Source organism: Salmo salar, chromosome ssa03, assembly GCF_905237065.1.
Source record: "Salmo salar chromosome ssa03, Ssal_v3.1, whole genome shotgun sequence".
Taxonomy (NCBI): domain Eukaryota; kingdom Metazoa; phylum Chordata; class Actinopteri; order Salmoniformes; family Salmonidae; genus Salmo; species Salmo salar.
In genome coordinates, this window is record NC_059444.1 from 97,365,020 (window position 1) to 97,383,440 (window position 18,421).

General features: G+C 41.4%; 1 protein-coding gene across 6 annotated transcripts in view; it reads right to left on the reverse strand.

Annotated features, from left to right (window-relative positions):
* Positions 1–11,405, reverse strand: part of LOC106602008 (NACHT, LRR and PYD domains-containing protein 12) — a 33,143-nt gene extending 21,738 nt beyond the window's left edge. For 2 of the 6 annotated variants that reach the window (XM_045715928.1, XM_014194450.2), the window contains exon 1: positions 10,363–11,000. The gene's annotated coding sequence lies outside the window, so the exon portion shown is untranslated. Of the gene's footprint in view, positions 1–9,859; positions 10,312–10,362; positions 11,003–11,096 lie in introns of those variants that run through there. The other 4 variants (XM_045715923.1, XM_045715925.1, XM_045715922.1 and 1 more) reach the window with 4 other exon arrangements.
* Positions 11,406–18,421: the final 7,016 nt, after the last annotated feature.

Here is an 18,421-nt window from a genome sequence, read left to right on the forward strand (position 1 = left end):
CTGTGATTGCCAACAAGGGTTTTGCCACCAAGTACTAAGTCATGTTTTGCAGAGGGGTCAAATACTTATTTCCCTCATTAAAATGCAAATCATTTTATAACATTTTTGACATGCGTTTTTCTGGATTTTTTTGTTGTTATTCTGTCTCTCACTGTTCAAATAAACCTACTATTAAAATTATAGACTGATCATTTCTTTGTAAGTGGGCAAACGTACAAAATCAGCAGGGGATCAAATACTTTTTTCCCCCACTGTAATATGTTGATTAACTGTCCACCTGCTGTTTAAAGATGAAGTAATATGTTGATTAACTGTCCACCTGCTGTTTAAAGATGAAGTAATATGTTGATTAACTGTCCACCTGCTGTTTAAAGATGAAGTAATATGTTGATTAACTGTCCACCTGCTGTTTAAAGATGGAGTAATATGTTGATTAACTGTCCACCTGCTGTTTAAAGATGGAGTAATATGTTGATTAACTGTCCACCTGCTGTTTAAAGATGGAGTAATATGTTGATTAACTGTCCACCTGCTGTTTAAAGATGGAGTAATATGTTGATTAACTGTCCACCTGCTGTTTAAAGATGGAGTAATATGTTGATTAACTGTCCACCTGCTGTTTAAAGATGGAGTAATATGTTGATTAACTGTCCACCTGCTGTTTAAAGATGGAGTAATATGTTGATTAACTGTCCACCTGCTGTTTAAAGATGGAGTAATATGTTGATTAACTGTCCACCTGCTGTTTAAAGATGGAGTAATATGTTGATTAACTGTCCACCTGCTGTTTAAAGATGAAGTAATATGTTGATTAACTGTCCACCTGCTGTTTAAAGATGAAGTAATATGTTGATTAACTGTCCACCTGCTGTTTAAAGATGAAGTAATATGTTGATTAACTGTCCACCTGCTGTTTAAAGATGGAGTAATATGTTGATTAACTGTCCACCTGCTGTTTAAAGATGGAGTAATATGTTGATTAACTGTCCACCTGCTGTTTAAAGATGGAGTAATATGTTGATTAACTGTCCACCTGCTGTTTAAAGATGGAGTAATATGTTGATTAACTGTCCACCTGCTGTTTAAAGATGGAGTAATATGTTGATTAACTGTCCACCTGCTGTTTAAAGATGGAGTAATATGTTGATTAACTGTCCACCTGCTGTTTAAAGATGAAGTAATATGTTGATTAACTGTCCACCTGCTGTTTAAAGATGAAGTAATATGTTGATTAACTGTCCACCTGCTGTTTAAAGATGGAGTAATATGTTGATTAACTGTCCACCTGCTGTTTAAAGATGGAGTAATATGTTGATTAACTGTCCACCTGCTGTTTAAAGATGGAGTAATATGTTGATTAACTGTCCACCTGCTGTTTAAAGATGGAGTAATATGTTGATTAACTGTCCACCTGCTGTTTAAAGATGGAGTAATATGTTGATTAACTGTCCACCTGCTGTTTAAAGATGGAGTAATATGTTGATTAACTGTCCACCTGCTGTTTAAAGATGGAGTAATATGTTGCAATACTGATCATTGCAACAACAAAAATCGAGCAGGAGTTTACCTCTGCACATTTATTGTCAATGTTTCGGTACAATACTTTATTTTCTAGTCTTGCCCTAAACTGTAGTTAAAATGATTTTTTTTTTTATGTAATGATCAGTATTGCAACATTTTACTTCCTCATCTTTAAACAGTGTGTGGACAGTTCAATGACAATAACCTTGATGACAATAAATGTTCAGAGGTAAAATCGTGTATGCAGAAGTTATTACATTTTTTTCTACTGTGTTAATGTTGGGGGAGTAACTCCAAGCCCCACAAATCCCAATAGCATAGTCTTAACCTTTCCTCATGAACGTCTTCTCATGTCCTACTAAAGCTGCCCACCTCTCTTCTCTCCCCTGGGGCTTTGAAATATCATTAAATATCAGTGATTAAAACTACACTGAACAAAAATATAAAGGCAACATGTAAAGTGGTGGTTTCATGAGCTGAAATAAAAGATCCAAGAAATGTTCCATAATCTTATTTCTATCAAATTTTGTGCACAAATTTGTTTAGTGAGCATTTTTATTTTTTATTGAACCTTTATTTAACTAGGCAAGTCAGTTAAGAACAAATTCTTATTTACAATGACGGCCTACCAAAAGGCAAAAGGCCTCCTGTGGGGACGGGGGCTGGGATTAAAAATAAAAAATTAATTAAATTAAATATAGGAGAAAACACACATCACGACAAGAGAGACCTAAGACAACAACATGCATGGCAGCAACACATGACAACACAGCATGGTAGCAACACAACATGGTAGCAACACAACATGGCAGCAGCACAAAACATGGTACAAACATTATTGGGCACAGACAACAGCACAAAGGGCAAGAAGGTAGAGAAAACAATACATCACGCAAAGCAGCCACAACTGTCAGTAAGAGTGTCCATGATTGAGTCTTTGAATGAAGAGATGGAGATAAAACTGTCCAGTTTGAGTGTTTGTAGCAGCTCGTTCCAGTCGCTAGCTGCAGCGAACTGAAAAGACGAGCGACCCAGGGATGTGTGTTCTTTAGGGACCTTTAACAGAATGTGACTGGCAGAACGGATGTTGTATGTGGAGGATGAGGGCTGCAGTAAATATCTCAGATAGGGGGGAGTGAGGCCTAAGAGGGTTTTAAAAATAAGCATCAACCAGTTGGTCTTGCGACGGGTATACAGAGATGAGCAGTTTACAGAAGAGTATAGAGTGTGGTGATGTGTCCTATAAGGAGAATTGGTGGCAAATCTGATGGCCAACTGGTAAAGAACATCTAGCCACTTGAGAGCACCCTTACCTGCCGATCTATAACTTACATTTCTGTAATCTAGCATGGGTAAGATGGTCATCTGAATCAGGCTAAGTTTGGCAGCTGGGGTGAAAGAGGAGCAATTACGATAGAGGAAACCAAGTCTAAATTTAACTTTAGCCTGCAGCTTTGATATGTGCTGAGAGAAGGACAGTGTACCATCTAGCCATACTCCCAAGTACTTGTATGAGGTGACAACCTCAAGCTCTAAACCCTCAGAGGTAGTAATCAAACCTGTGGGGAGAGGGGTATTCTTCTTACCAAACCACATGACATTTGTTTTGGAGGTGTTCAGAACATAGTTGAGGGCAGGGAAAGCTTGTTGGACACTAACAAAGCTTTTTTGTAGAGCGTTTAGCACAAAATCCAGGAAGGGGCCAGCTGAGTATAAGACTGTATCATCTGCATATAAATGGATGAGAGCTTCCTACTGCCTGAGCAATGTTGTTGATGTAAATTGAGAAGAGCGTGGGGCCTAGGATCGAGCCTTGTGGTACACCTTTGTTGACAGGCAGTGGCTGAGACAGCAGATGTTCTGACTTTATATACTGCACTCTGAGAGAGGTAGTTAGCAAATCAGGCCAAAGACCCCACAGAGACACCAACACTCCTTAGCCGGCCCACAAAAATGGAATGGTCTACCGTATCAAAAGTTTTGGCCAAGTCAATAAAAATAGCAGCACAACATTGCTTAGAATCAAGGGCAATGGTGACATCATTGAGGACCTTTAAGGTTGCAGTGACACATCCATAGCCTGCGCGGAAACCAGATTGCATACCAGCGAGAATACTATAGACATCAAGAAAGCCAGTCAGTTGATTATTGACAAGTTTTTCCAACACTTTTGATAAATAGGGCAAAAGAGAAATAGGCCTATAACAATTAGGATCAGCTATATCTCCCCCTTTAAATAAAGGACTAACCGTGGCTGCCTTCCAAGCAATGGGAACCTCCCCAGAGAGGAGAGACAGGTTAAAAAGGTCAGAAATAGGCTTGGCGATTATAGGGGCAGCAACCTTAAAGAAGAAAGGGTCTAAACCATCTGACCCAGATGTTTTTTTGGGGTAAAGTTTAAGGAGCTCCTTAAGCACCTCAGACTCAGTGACCGCCTGCAGGGAGAAACTTTGTAGTGGGGCAGGGGAAAAAGAGAGAGGAGCATCGGGGATAGTCGCATTAGAAGGGGTGGGAGATGAGGAAATGTTGGACGGGTAAGGAGGCATGGCTGAGTCAAATAGGAATCCTGACTTAATGAAGTGGTGATTATAAAGCTCAGCCATGTGCTTCTTGTCAGTAACAACCACATCATACACTTTAAGGGACATGGGCAATTGTAAGGAGGAGTGTTTATCCTTTACCAAGATAATCCACCTGACAGCTGTGGCATATCAAGATGCTGATTAAACAGCATGATCATTACGCAGGTGCACCTTGTGCGGGGGACTACAAAAGGCCACTAAAATGAGGAGTTTTTTTCACACAACACAATGCCACAAGATTTGAGGGTGCATGCAATTGGCATGCTGATTGCAGGAATGTCCATCAGAGCTGTTGCAAGAGAACTGAAGGTTAATATCTCTACCATAAGCCACCTCCAACGTTGTTTTAGAGAATTTGTCAGTACGTCCAACCAGCCTCACAACCACAGACCACATATAACCACACCAGCCCAGGACCTCCACATCCGGCTTCTTTACCTGCGGGATCATCCGAGACCAGCCACCCGGACAAGCTCATCTGTGTGCTCGTCGTCCTCACCAAAGTTTTGAACTGACTGCAGGAGTCATAACCGACGATGGCCACTGGCACGCTGGAGAAGTGTGCTCTTCACAGATGAATCCCAGTTTCAACTGTACCGGACACAATGCAGACAGCATATATGGCGTTGTTTTTACATTTTAGTTATAGCAGAGCGACTTACAGGAGCAATTAGAGTTGAGTGCCTTGCTCAAGCGCACATAGACAGATTGTTCTGATTACTGGCCCATTGCTCTTAACCACTAGGCTACCTGCTGCCCTGTCATGGTCATGTGGGTGAGCGGTTTGCTGATGTTCGTTTTGAGAACAGAGTGCCCCATGGTGGCAGTGGGGTTGTGGTATGGGCTGGCATAAGCTACGGACAACAAACACAATTGCATTTACTCAATGGTAATTTGAATGCACAGAGATACCGTGACGAGATCCTGAGGCCCATTGTAGTCCCATTCATCTGCCGCCATCACCTCATGTTTCAGCATTATAATGCACAGCCCTATGTCGCAAGGAACTGTCCCGCTTCCTGAGGGAAATTATGGTCACACCAGATATTGACAGGTTTTCTGATCCATGCCCCTAATTTTTTAATATTTTTTTTACAGTATCTGTAACCAACATTTTATTTCAATTGACTGATTTCCTTAAATCAGGTATTCCCAAAATTGGGTAGGCATACTCGCAGGGGTACGTGCAATGCCATCGGGTGTAAGCCAAATAAAAATGTGATTCACATTTAAAAAAATATATACATATCTACAGTTGAAGTTGGAAGTTTACATACACCTTAACCAAATACATTTAAACTCAGATTTTCACAATTCCTGACATTTAATCCTAGTAAAAATTCCCTGTCTTAAGTCAGTTAGGATCACCACTTTATTTTAAGAATGTGAAATGTCAGAAAAATAGCAGAGAGAATGATTTATTTCAGCTTTTATTTCTTTCATCACATTCCCAGTGGGTCAGAAGTTTACATACACTGAATTAGTATTTGGTAGCATTGCCTTTAAATTGTTTAACTTGGGTCAAATGTTTCAGGTAGCCTTCCACAAGCTTCCCACAATTGGGTGAATTTGGGTGAATTTTGGCCCATTCCTCCTGACAGAGCTGGTGTAACTGAGTCAGGTTTGTAGGCCTCCTTGCTCACACATGCTTTTTCAGTTCTGCCCACATATTTTATATGGGATTGAGGTCAGGGATTGTGATAGCCACTCCAATACCTTGACTTTGTTGTCCTTAAGCCATTTTGCCACAACTTTGGAAGTATTCTTGGGGTCATTGTCCATTTGGAAGACCTATTTGCGACCAAGCTTTAACTTCCTGACTGATGTCTTGAGATGTTGCTTCAATATATCCACATAAAGTTCCTTCCTCATGATGCCATTTATTTTGTGAAGTGCACCAGTCCCTCCTACAGCAAAGCACCCCACAACATGATGCTGCCACCCCCATGCTTTACGGTTGGGATGGTGTTGTTCGGCTTGCAAGCCTCCCCCTTTTTCCCCCAAACATAACGATGGTCATTATGGCCAAACAGTTCTATTTTTATTTAATCAGACCAGAGGACATTTCTCCAAAAAGTACAATCTTTGTGCCCATGTGCAGTTGCAAACCGTAGTCCGTAGTTTTGGAGCAGTGGCTTCTTCCTTGCTGAGCGGCCTTTCAGGTTATGTCGATATTGGACACGTTTTACTGTGGATATAGAAACTATTGTACCTGTTTCCTCCAGCATCTTCACTAGGTCCTTTGCTGTTGTTCTGGGATTGATTTGCACTTTTCGCACCAAAGTACATTCATCTCTAGGAGACAGAACGCCTCTCCTTCCTGAGCGGTATGACAGCTGTGTGGTCCCATGGTGTTTATACTTGCGTACTATTGTTTGTACAGATGAATGTGGTACCTTCAGGTGTTTGGAAATTGCTCCCAAGGATGAACCAGACTTGTGGAGGTCTACAATTTTTTTCTGAGGTCTTGGCTGATTTCTTTTGATTTTCCCATGATGTCAAGCAAAGAGGCACTGAGTTTTAAGGTGGCCTTGAAATACATCCACACCTCCAATTGACTCAAATTATGTCAATTAGCATATCAGAAACTTCTAAAGCCATGACATCATTACATTTACATTTTAGTCATTTAGCAGACGCTCTTATCCAGAGCGACTTACAGTAGTGAATACATACATTTCATACTTTTTTTCCCGTACTGGCCCCCCGTGGGAATCGAACCCACAACCCTGGCGTTGCAAATACCATGCTCTACCAACTGAGCCACACGGGACCATTTTCTGGAATTTTCCAAGCTGTTTAAAGGCACAGTCAACTTAGTGTATGTAAACTTCTGACCCACTGGAATTGTGATACAGTGAATTATAAGTGAAATAATCTGTCTGTAAACAATTGTTGGAAAAATCACTTGTGTCATGCACAAAGTAGATGTCCTAACCGACTTGCCAAAATTATAGTTTGTTAATAAGAAATTCCTGGGTGTATGTTAACTTCTGCCTTAAAATGTATATATTTTTTAATTTCTTTTTCTTCACATTTTAAAACAGTCCATTTATTTTTTCCAAAGAGGCTATACATTTGGGTGAGTTTTTTTTCTCACCTGAGTAGCCTTGTTTCACTGCCAAAAGTAAAATTAAACCATCTAGTGTTCAGCGAAATAACAATATAATGTCAAATACAGGTAGCCTAGTCAAATAATAAACATTCAATCACATTAACCATTACTCTCTCGTGGGAATTCCACTAACGGTCTGTATGTAGCCAAATGTAGCTGCTGCTCATGTTGGTGTCTGTACTGATGGCACAAAAGCCATGACAGGGAGACATAGTGGAGTGGTAAAGCACGTGCAAGCAGTTGCTCCCGACACCACTTGGGTACACTGCAGCATCCACCGAGAGGCTCTTGCTGCCAAGGGAATGCCTGACAGCTTGAAATACGTTTTGGACAGTACAATGAAAATGAGTAACTTTGTTAAAGCAAGGCCCCTGAACTTTCGTGTATTTTCTGCACTATGCAATGATATGGGCAGCGACCATGTAACGCTTTTACAACATACAGAAGTGCGCTGGTTATCAGGGGGCAAAGTATTGACATGTTTTTTTTATTCAGAGATGAGCTTAAAGTTTTCTTTACTGACCATCATTTTCACTTGTCTAACCGCTTGCATGATGACGAGTTTCTCACACGACTGGCCTATCTGGGAGATGTTTTTTCTCGCTTAAATGATCTGAATTGCCTTACCTCCTTACTTCATTTGCACACACTTTATACAGATTTTCTATTGTGTTATTGACTGTACGTTTGTTTTTCTCCATGTGTAACTCTGTGTTGTTGTTTTTTCGCACTGCTTTGCTTTATCTTGGCCAGGTCACAGTTGTAAATGAGAACTTGTTCTCAACTAGCCTACCTGGTTAAATAAAGGTGAAAAACAATTACAAATCTAGTATTACAGGGACTCTCCGCAACTATATTCAATGTGCGGGACAAAATTGAGGCTATGATTAAGAAGTTGGAGCTCTTCTCTGTCTGCATTAACAAGGACAACACACAGGTCTTTCCATCATTGTATAATTTTTAAATACAGGCACAGACTGTGAAAAAATGATTTAAGACTAAAACTCTCTCCAATACAACCCAACATTGCAGAGGTATGTGCATCCTTTCAAGCACACCCTTCTCATTAACCTGTGGTGAGTTATTCACAATTTTCCATGAACAAATAAGGTTTTATAAGACAGTTAAATAAAGAACAAAATTATGGATTATTATTATATTAATATTTGTGCCCTGGTCCTATAGGAGCTCTCATTCTAGTCCTCATTATATTCCTATCAGCAGAGACATGTAGTCCTCATTATGTCCTGTTATATTCCTATCAGCAGAGACATGTAGTCCTCATTATGTCCTGTTATATTCCTATCAGCAGAGACATGTAGTCCTCATTATGTCCTGTTATATTCCTATCAGCAGAGACATGTAGTCCTCATTATGTCCTGTTATATTCCTATCAACAGAAAGACATGTCCTCATTATATCCTGTTATATTCCTATCAACAGAAAGACATGTCCTCATTATATCCTGTTATATTCCTATCAACAGAAAGACATGTCCTCATTATATCCTGTTATATTCCTATCAGCAGAGAGACATGTAGTTCTCATTATATCCTGTTATATTCCTATCAGCAGAGAGACATGTAGTCTTCATTATATCCTGTTATATTCCTATCAACAGAAAGACATGTCCTCATTATATCCTGTTATATTCCTATCAGCAGAGAGACATGTAGTCTTCATTATATCCTGTTATATTCCTATCAACAGAAAGACATGTCCTCATTATATCCTGTTATATTCCTATCAGCAGAGACATGTAGTCCTCATTATATCCTGTTATATTCCTATCAGCAGAAAGACATGTCCTCATTATATCCTGTTATATTCCGGCAAAAAAAGAAGGAAAAAGGAACATTGATTCTAACGGCCACTAATGACGTAGGTATTCCTTTATGGGTAGTGTGACGACTAAGTTTAACTTCCAATGTACTCTGACACAACCATGGCACGATAGAATACATGCAGTACTGACAATCCAGAGCGAGTTAACCTGTAAAACCAACCCTCACTCCACCCTACACACATTTTGTTTTTATTCCAGGGTCGTTGCTCTGTCACCTCAGCCTATATCATTAGGATCAAGAATATAAAAGGTAGCGTAAAATAGCTTATATAGAAATATATAATATACCTCTCTCTCACAAGTGTTTCCATAATTGTTGGTTCTAGCGTTATCTTTAATCAGTTTATCCCAGTGTTATCCAGCCCTCCACACACAGACAACAACCCTGTTGACAATACCTAATCCATTTGCAGGTGTGTATCGGGAACAATACAGTTTTTATATTGAGATGTATTTTTTTTTTTGAAATAAAAACAAAATGACACCATTTCTTTTGGAATCGTATAGACCTACTCCAATAGAGAGCCTAATCCGGTTTTTAACTTTATAATCCTTTATCCTAGCCCTACATTAGATCTTTTCATATGTATTACGTTTCATCTTAAAAGCTAATCATTCCGATTCACATCCGCGAACAAGGGCCGCACTATATAACAGCTTTTAAGTCATAATATAGCAGACCCGACCTATACAACTAGGCCATATCATATCAAACCAAAAAAACATGGAATTTCTAATGTACAATGTTCAAATTAAATTTAAAAAACAATCAAAAAGAAAAAAGGTCAGCCTTACTCATCTTCGCCTTCCCTAAATCAAAACCTGATTTTAAGTCCATACAGTCCAAAGTTCCAAATTGCCTAAATCACGTTACATGTGGAATTTTTAGGGCGGGTTCCTTTCAGTTTCGCTAGATGAAAGGTCTTCACTTGTTCGCTTCGATGTATCTGATTCTTTTTCGAGGATATCAAAATGCTGATCAATAAATAGTTCAAGGTTCTCTATATTATCCAGAATGTTTGTTTCGCAGTTGTCAGCTAATGCTCAATTTTTATGATTAATTCATGCGTCATCAACCACATGCATAGCTTTTATTAGGTAAATTAACTGAATCAATCAAGTTTAGAGTTGAATCATATTTAGTCGACTCAGTGGGTTCACTTTCCAGTCAGAACATATCTCCATATTTGACTAAATCGAGTCACATGAACAGTATTCCACAAAAATCATAACATTATGAATCATATTTAATAATCTCCTCATCCTCTGTTCTTTGTAATGTATATTATTGTACTTACTTCATTCTCTGTTCTCTTTTATAGCAGCTGCATATTCACTCTGTTCTCTTTTATAGCAGCTACATATTCACTCTGTTCTCTTTTATAGCAGCTACATATTCACTTCTCTGTTTTCTCAATTATGTTCACTTCCTGCATCACAGCATCTCATGCCTCGATCACACCAACAGTGTTATGGCGTTTAGGTAGACCGGAAGTACATTAATTTCCAATGGAACGCCACGTTTGCCTTGCAGCATTGCGTTGCAGAGGCAGTTGCAGTGCGTTCTGTGTGGTGCATACTTTGGATTTATCAAACATATGCATCAAACGATATGTGTAGACGGCTTGACACGTAAATATTGAACTTTTGTTGCACACATATCCAGATGGTGTTGGGTACAATTTTGCACAATGAAGCTGTCGTGTGATGGAGGCGTCACGATGAGGGGTAACCCCCTGGCAGGAAACCACTGGTTAAGTTCTTGCCTGACTAGATGTGTAGGCGTTACATTGCATTAACTATTGGTTGCGTCACAGCATTTTTAACTTTGAAATACCCTGAGAAGAAACCACTATGATCAGGAAGTTGAGCTTGCAGTATTCAAAGTGACCTTATTAGGAGATGTTAAAGAACAGGCATATAGCAACTCTCCAGTCTTCTCTATCTAAACAGAAGGAAATGAGAGGTGGAAGGACGAGGGTCCAGCATGGAAGAGAAGAACTGGGAATCAGCTTCCACCTGTGAATTTTACCTCAGTGGAAGGAAAGGAGAGGAAGAAAATGTTTGCTTCCTGCATCGCATCATCTCTTTCTTTTTCAATGGACTCTTAACTCCTGCATCCTTTCTCCTCTGTTCTCTCTCTCGCCTCTTTTTGATAAAGGTCAAAGGTAATCGAGGAGAATACCCTTGTATGAAACGAGAAGCTCCTTTCCCACTTGCGCGTCATCAAGCAAATTACATTTACAAGGGTGGATCCCAAAATATGTGTAAAGTGAATAAAAACAAATGAAGTTAAAAGTTGCAACACATTTTATAGATAAAAGGATAAGTAGCAAATTGTTTTTAAATGTGTGAATGTTTTTCTCCTCCGACAATAGACTCATTTCCTGTACACGACACACTGACGTCAAGCACAGATGAGCGCGACTATTGGCTGCAGTAAGAAAGCCCTCTCCATCTGCGCCCATTCAACACAGCCTAGATCTACCTTTTAATCACTTCTAAACTAAACATATTTTTGGGGTTCTCATACACTTAAGTGATATGTTGATTCTTGCTTGAACAGTCGCTAAGATTAAAATGTGGTTTTGATCTTTGCAAAATAACTATTTTGGATGCCGCAGTCGTTAGCTAGAACGCTAAAGCTCATTGATACAGGCTGTAGCAAAAGCTAAAGAAAGAGCCATTTTACTGGTTGAACTTGAAGTGGTTTTTCTTTTAAAGTATAATGCAGTTGATTTGCGATGATGACACAAACGTTATAATAAACAGGACATTCATATGAGCCTTAAAATCCCATTATAATCCATAAGTAGAGTGAATGTCCTCATAAGAAACATGTAAATAGAGCCCTTTTTTGCTGGCCTTCTTTAAGAACTCCCCCTTGTTCTGACACCAACTTTGTAAACACAGAAAACGGTCTATACAACCACTGTAGCCTACATGGAGGGATGTTTACCACTGTAGCCTACATGGGGGATGTTTACCACTGTAGCCTACATGGAGGGATGTTTACCACTGTAGCCTACATGGAGGGATGTTTACCACTGTAGCCTACATGGGGGGATGTTTACCACTGTAGCCTACATGGGGGATGTTTACCACTGTAGCCTACATGGAGGGATGTTTACCACTGTAGCCTACATGGAGGGATGTTTACCACTGTAGCCTACATGGAGGGATGTTTACCACTGTAGCCTACATGGGGGATGTTTACCACTGTAGCCTACATGGGGGATGTTTACCACTGTAGCCTACATGGGGGATGTTTACCACTGTAGCCTACATGGAGGGATGTTTACCACTGTAGCCTACATGGGGGATGTTTACCACTGTAGCCTACATGGGGGATGTTTACCACTGTAGCCTACATGGGGGGATGTTTACCACTGTAGCCTACATGGAGGGATGTTTACCACTGTAGCCTACATGGAGGGATGTTTACCACTGTAGCCTACATGGGGGATGTTTACCACTGTAGCCTACATGGGGGGATGTTTACCACTGTAGCCTACATGGGGGGATGTTTACCACTGTAGCCTACATGGGGGATGTTTACCACTGTAGCCTACATGGGGGATGTTTACCACTGTAGCCTACATGGGGGATGTTTACCACTGTAGCCTACATGGGGGGATGTTTACCACTGTAGCCTACATGGAGGGATGTTTACCACTGTAGCCTACATGGAGGGATGTTTACCACTGTAGCCTACATGGGGGATATTTACCACTGTAGCCTACATGGGGGATGTTTACCACTGTAGCCTACATGGGGGATGTTTACCACTGTAGCCTACATGGAGGGATGTTTACCACTGTAGCCTACATGGGGGGATGTTTACCACTGTAGCCTACATGGGGGATGTTTACCACTGTAGCCTACATGGAGGGATGTTTACCACTGTAGCCTACATGGAGGGATGTTTACCACTGTAGCCTACATGGGGGGATGTTTACCACTGTAGCCTACATGGGGGATGTTTACCACTGTAGCCTACATGGAGGGATGTTTACCACTGTAGCCTACATGGGGGATGTTTACCACTGTAGCCTACATGGAGGGATGTTTACCACTGTAGCCTACATGGGGGGATGTTTACCACTGTAGCCTACATGGAGGGATGTTTACCACTGTAGCCTACATGGAGGGATGTTTACCACTGTAGCCTACATGGGGGGATGTTTACCACTGTAGCCTACATGGAGGGATGTTTACCACTGTAGCCTACATGGAGGGATGTTTACCACTGTAGCCTACATGGAGGGATGTTTACCACTGTAGCCTACATGGGGGATGTTTACCACTGTAGCCTACATGGAGGGATGTTTACCACTGTAGCCTACATGGAGGGATGTTTACCACTGTAGCCTACATGGAGGGATGTTTACCACTGTAGCCTACATGGGGGATGTTTACCACTGTAGCCTACATGGAGGGATGTTTACCACTGTAGCCTACATGGGGGATGTTTACCACTGTAGCCTACATGGGGGATGTTTACCACTGTAGCCTACATGGGGGATGTTTACCACTGTAGCCTACATGGAGGGATGTTTACCACTGTAGCCTACATGGAGGGATGTTTACCACTGTAGTCTACATGGAGGGATGTTTACCACTGTAGCCTACATGGAGGGATGTTTACCACTGTAGCCTACATGGAGGGATGTTTACCACTGTAGCCTACATGGGGGATGTTTACCACTGTAGCCTACATGGGGGATGTTTACCACTGTAGCCTACATGGGGGATGTTTACCACTGTAGCCTACATGGGGGATGTTTACCACTGTAGCCTACATGGGGGATGTTTACCACTGTAGCCTACATGGGGGATGTTTACCACTGTAGCCTACATGGGGGATGTTTACCACTGTAGCCTACATGGGGGGATGTTTACCACTGTAGCCTACATGGGGGATGTTTACCACTGTAGCCTACATGGGGGATGTTTACAAGTGTAGCCTACATGGGGGATGTTTACAAGTGTAGCCTACATGGGGGATGTTTACCACTGTAGCCTACATGGAGGGATGTTTACCACTGTAGCCTACATGGAGGGATGTTTACCACTGTAGCCTACATGGGGGGATGTTTACCACTGTAGCCTACATGGAGGGATGTTTACCACTGTAGCATACATGGGGGATGTTTACCACTGTAGCCTACATGGGGGATGTTTACCACTGTAGCCTACATGGAGGGGTGCTTACCAATGTATCCTACATGGGGGATGTTTACCACTGTATCCTACATGGGGGATGTTTACCACTGTAGCCTACATGGAGGGATGTTTACCACTGTAGCCTACATGGGGGATGTTTACCACTGTAGCCTACATGGGGGGATGTTTACCACTGTAGCCTACATGGGGGGATGTTTACCACTGTAGCCTACATGGAGGGATGTTTACCACTGTAGCCTACATGGGGGATGTTTACCACTGTAGCCTACATGGGGGATGTTTACCACTGTAGCCTACATGGAGGGATGTTTACCACTGTAGCCTACATGGGGGATGTTTACCACTGTAGCCTACATGGGGGATGTTTACCACTGTAGCCTACATGGGGGGATGTTTACCACTGTAGCCTACATGGGGGATGTTTACCACTGTAGCCTACATGGGGGGATGTTTACCACTGTAGCCTACATGGGGGATGTTTACCACTGTAGCCTACATGGGGGATGTTTACCACTGTAGTCTACATGGGGGATGTTTACCACTGTAGCCTACATGGGGGATGTTTACCACTGTAGCCTACATGGGGGATGTTTACCACTGTAGCCTACATGGGGGATGTTTACCACTGTAGCCTACCATGGGGGATGTTTACCACTGTAGCCTACCATGGGGGGATGTGTTTACCAATATACATGCTGCACTTATACTGTTTTTCATACTAAGATGGACCAAGATGTTTTGCTTTTGCACATATATGTTCCAATATGTTGATGCATTGATTAAAACAGTAAGAATAGGATGCAATGTCCAAACCAAAATATAAGCTTGTTTGACAAAAAAAATGTAACACTGTCGGTTGCATAAATAATGATTACTGCTAAATGTTACATGAAATGCAAATATGAAATCCGAATGGAAAACCCTTTTATCTACTGTACTGACAATAATTCACTTAATGGTGAGACATTTTAAATATTTTTCCATGCATCTTTTGTCATGCTGGATGTTTTGAGATTATTTTGTGATGCTGGATGTTTTGTGATGCTGGATGTTTTGTCATGCTGGATGTTTGGTCATGCTGGATGTTTGGTCATGCTGGATGTTTTGTGATGCTGGATGTTTGGTCATGCTGGATGTTTGGTCATGCTGGATGTTTGGTCATGCTGGATGTTTGGTCATGCTGGATGTTTGGTCATGCTGGATGTTTTGTCATGCTGGATGTTTTGTTATGCTGGATGTTTTGTCATGCTGGATGTTTGGTCATGCTGGATGTTTTGTCATGCTGGATGTTTGGTCATGCTGGATGTTTGGTCATGCTGGATGTTTTGTGATGCTGGATGTTTGGTCATGCTGGATGTTTTGTGATGCTGGATGTTTTGTCATGCTGGATGTTTTGTCATGCTGGATGTTTGGTCATGCTGGATGTTTTGTGATGCTGGATGTTTTGTCATGCTGGATGTTTTGTCATGCTGGATGTTTTGTCATGCTGGATGTTTTGTGATGCTAGATGTTTTGTCACGCTAGATGTTTTGTCCTGCTGAATATTTGAACTATGAGTAGGTAATGATTTGAGTCATCCTCCTTCAGTAGTGTAAAAGACAATTAGCACTTGAACGTTGTAATGAAATACTGAAGTGATGTATGATTGTTAATAAAATTGTTCATTGACCAATTTGTTATACTGTGTCCATGTGTATAGGCTGCAAGTACGTTGAAATGTAGTTGTGGCATGTATTAATGGAAGCCAAGAGAAGCTAGGCTTCCCCCCAAAACTGTATAATACAACAAAAAAATGTATCTTTCGTCGCTCTGTGTTTCATAATTTTCCTTCAATTCACAAGAGGCTGAATGTGCAGTATCTCACCATAGAAAGCAACCCAAGAGAGTGAAACTGCACCCCCCCAGTACGTGGAGAGAGTGAAACTGTGAAACCATCGGGTTGTTGGTCACCTCTCTGAACAAGGCCCTTGTCCTCCGATTGCTCAGTTTGGCCTGGCGGCCAGCTCTAGGGAGAGTCTTGATGGTTCCAAACTTTTTCCATTTAAGAATGATGGAGACCACTGTGTTCTTGGGGTCCTTTAATGCTGCAGAATTTTTTTGGTACCCTTTTCCCAGATCTGTGCCTCGACACCATCCTGTCTCGGAGCTCTACGGACAATTCCTTCGACCTCATTTGTTACCTTTATTTTGTTACCTTTATTTAACTTTGCAAGTCAGTTAAGAACAAATTCTTATTTTCAATGACGGCCTAGGAACAGCAGGTTAACTGCCTTGCTCAGGGGCAAAACAACATATTTTTACCTTGTCAGCTCTGGGATTTGATCTTGCAACCTTCCGGTTACAAGTCCAACGCTCTAACCACTAGGCTACCTGCCACCTCACGGCTTGGTTTTTGCTCTGTAAACTGTAGGACCTTATATAGACAGGTGTGTGCCTTTCAAATCATGTCCAATCAATTCAATTTACCACAGGTGGACTCCAATCAAGTTGTAGAAACATCTCAAGGATGATCAATGGAAACAGGATGCACCTGAGCTCAGTTTCGAGTCTCATGGGAAAGGGTCTGAATACTTATGTAAATAAGGTATCTGTTTTTTTATTTTTAAACATTTGCTAAGATTTCTGAACCTGTTTTCGTTTTATCATTATGGGGTATTGTGTGTAGATTGAGGAATTACAAAATATATATATTTTAGAATAACGTAACAAAATGTGGAAAAAGTCAAGGGATCTGAATACTTTACAGTATTCAGATCTGATCTACAACAAGAGTCAGACTGTACGTTCTCAAAAAGCTGGGATCTTTTAATTTTGACTGTACTATACGGACTCTGTTTTACAAATCTTTCAATGAGAGTAGTTTAACTTCTTGTATTGTTTGTTGGTTTGGCAATGCCACTGTCAGCCAGAGAAATATGCTGAGAAGGATTATCACCACAGCAAGCAAGGTACTTGGAGTCAAACAGTCAGGCCTGGATGAGATCTTTAAGGTCAGGCCCTCCCCAAGGTACTTGTAGTCAAACAGTCAGGACTGGGTGAAATCTTTAAGGTCAGGGCCCTCAGCAGGGTACTTGGAGTCAAACAGTCAGGACTGGGTGAAATCTTTAAGGTCAGGGCCCTCAGCAGGGTACTTGGAGTCAAACAGTCAGGACTGGGTGAAATCTTTAAGGTCAGGGCCCTCAGCAGGGTACTTGGAGTCAAACAGTCAGGACTGGGTGAAATCTTTAAGGTCAGGGCCCTCAGCAGGGTACTTGGAGTCAAACAGTCAGGCCTGGATGAGATCTTTAAGGTCAGGCCCTCCCCAAGGTACTTGGAGTCAAACAGTCAGGCCTGGGTGAAATCTTTAAGGTCAGGGCCCTCAGCAGGGTACTTGGAGTCAAACAGTCAGGCCTGGATGAGATCTTTAAGGTCAGGGCCCTACGCTAGGCTTACAAAATCATTTTAGACCCAAGCCACCCCCTGTACCCGGAATTTGAACTACTCCCCTCTGGGCGCAGGTATAAGGCACCCCTCGGCAGGAAAAACAGAACTAGAGGTGTGATATCTCTCCTAAATAGCTTGGGCTAATGTTCCTATTGACCCAGTAAGACCAGCAGGCTAGTGTTTTTTTATTGTTATGTAACTGTTATGAAAGTTGCATTGTCAATTTGTATTTAAACGCAACTTTGAAAACCCACCTCCCATCTGAAAACACCCACCTCCCATCTGAAAACACACACCTCCCATCTGAAAACACACACCTCCCATCTGAAAACACACACCTCCCATCTGAAAACACACACCTCCCATCTGAAAACACACACCTCCCATCTGAAAACACACACCTCCCATCTGAAAACACACACCTCCCATTTGAAAACACACACCTCCCATTTGAAAACACACCTCCCATTTGAAAACACACCTCCCATTCACAACAGAACCCTCTCATTCTGTTATATTCAACAGTCACACTCACAAATAGGCCGAGATTCAATCTGATCAGGTGTTGTCGACGATGCGGCTTTTAAAAGGCAATGTTACCATGTTTGTAGAGACTGCATTAACTCTACAACACTGCAGATGCTTGAAATGGTGCATCGGTCGGCAGGCACTATGGAATTGAATCCAATTGAACAGGAGATCTCAGTGATATTAGTTCAAACCATGAATAAAAACTAGAGAACCATG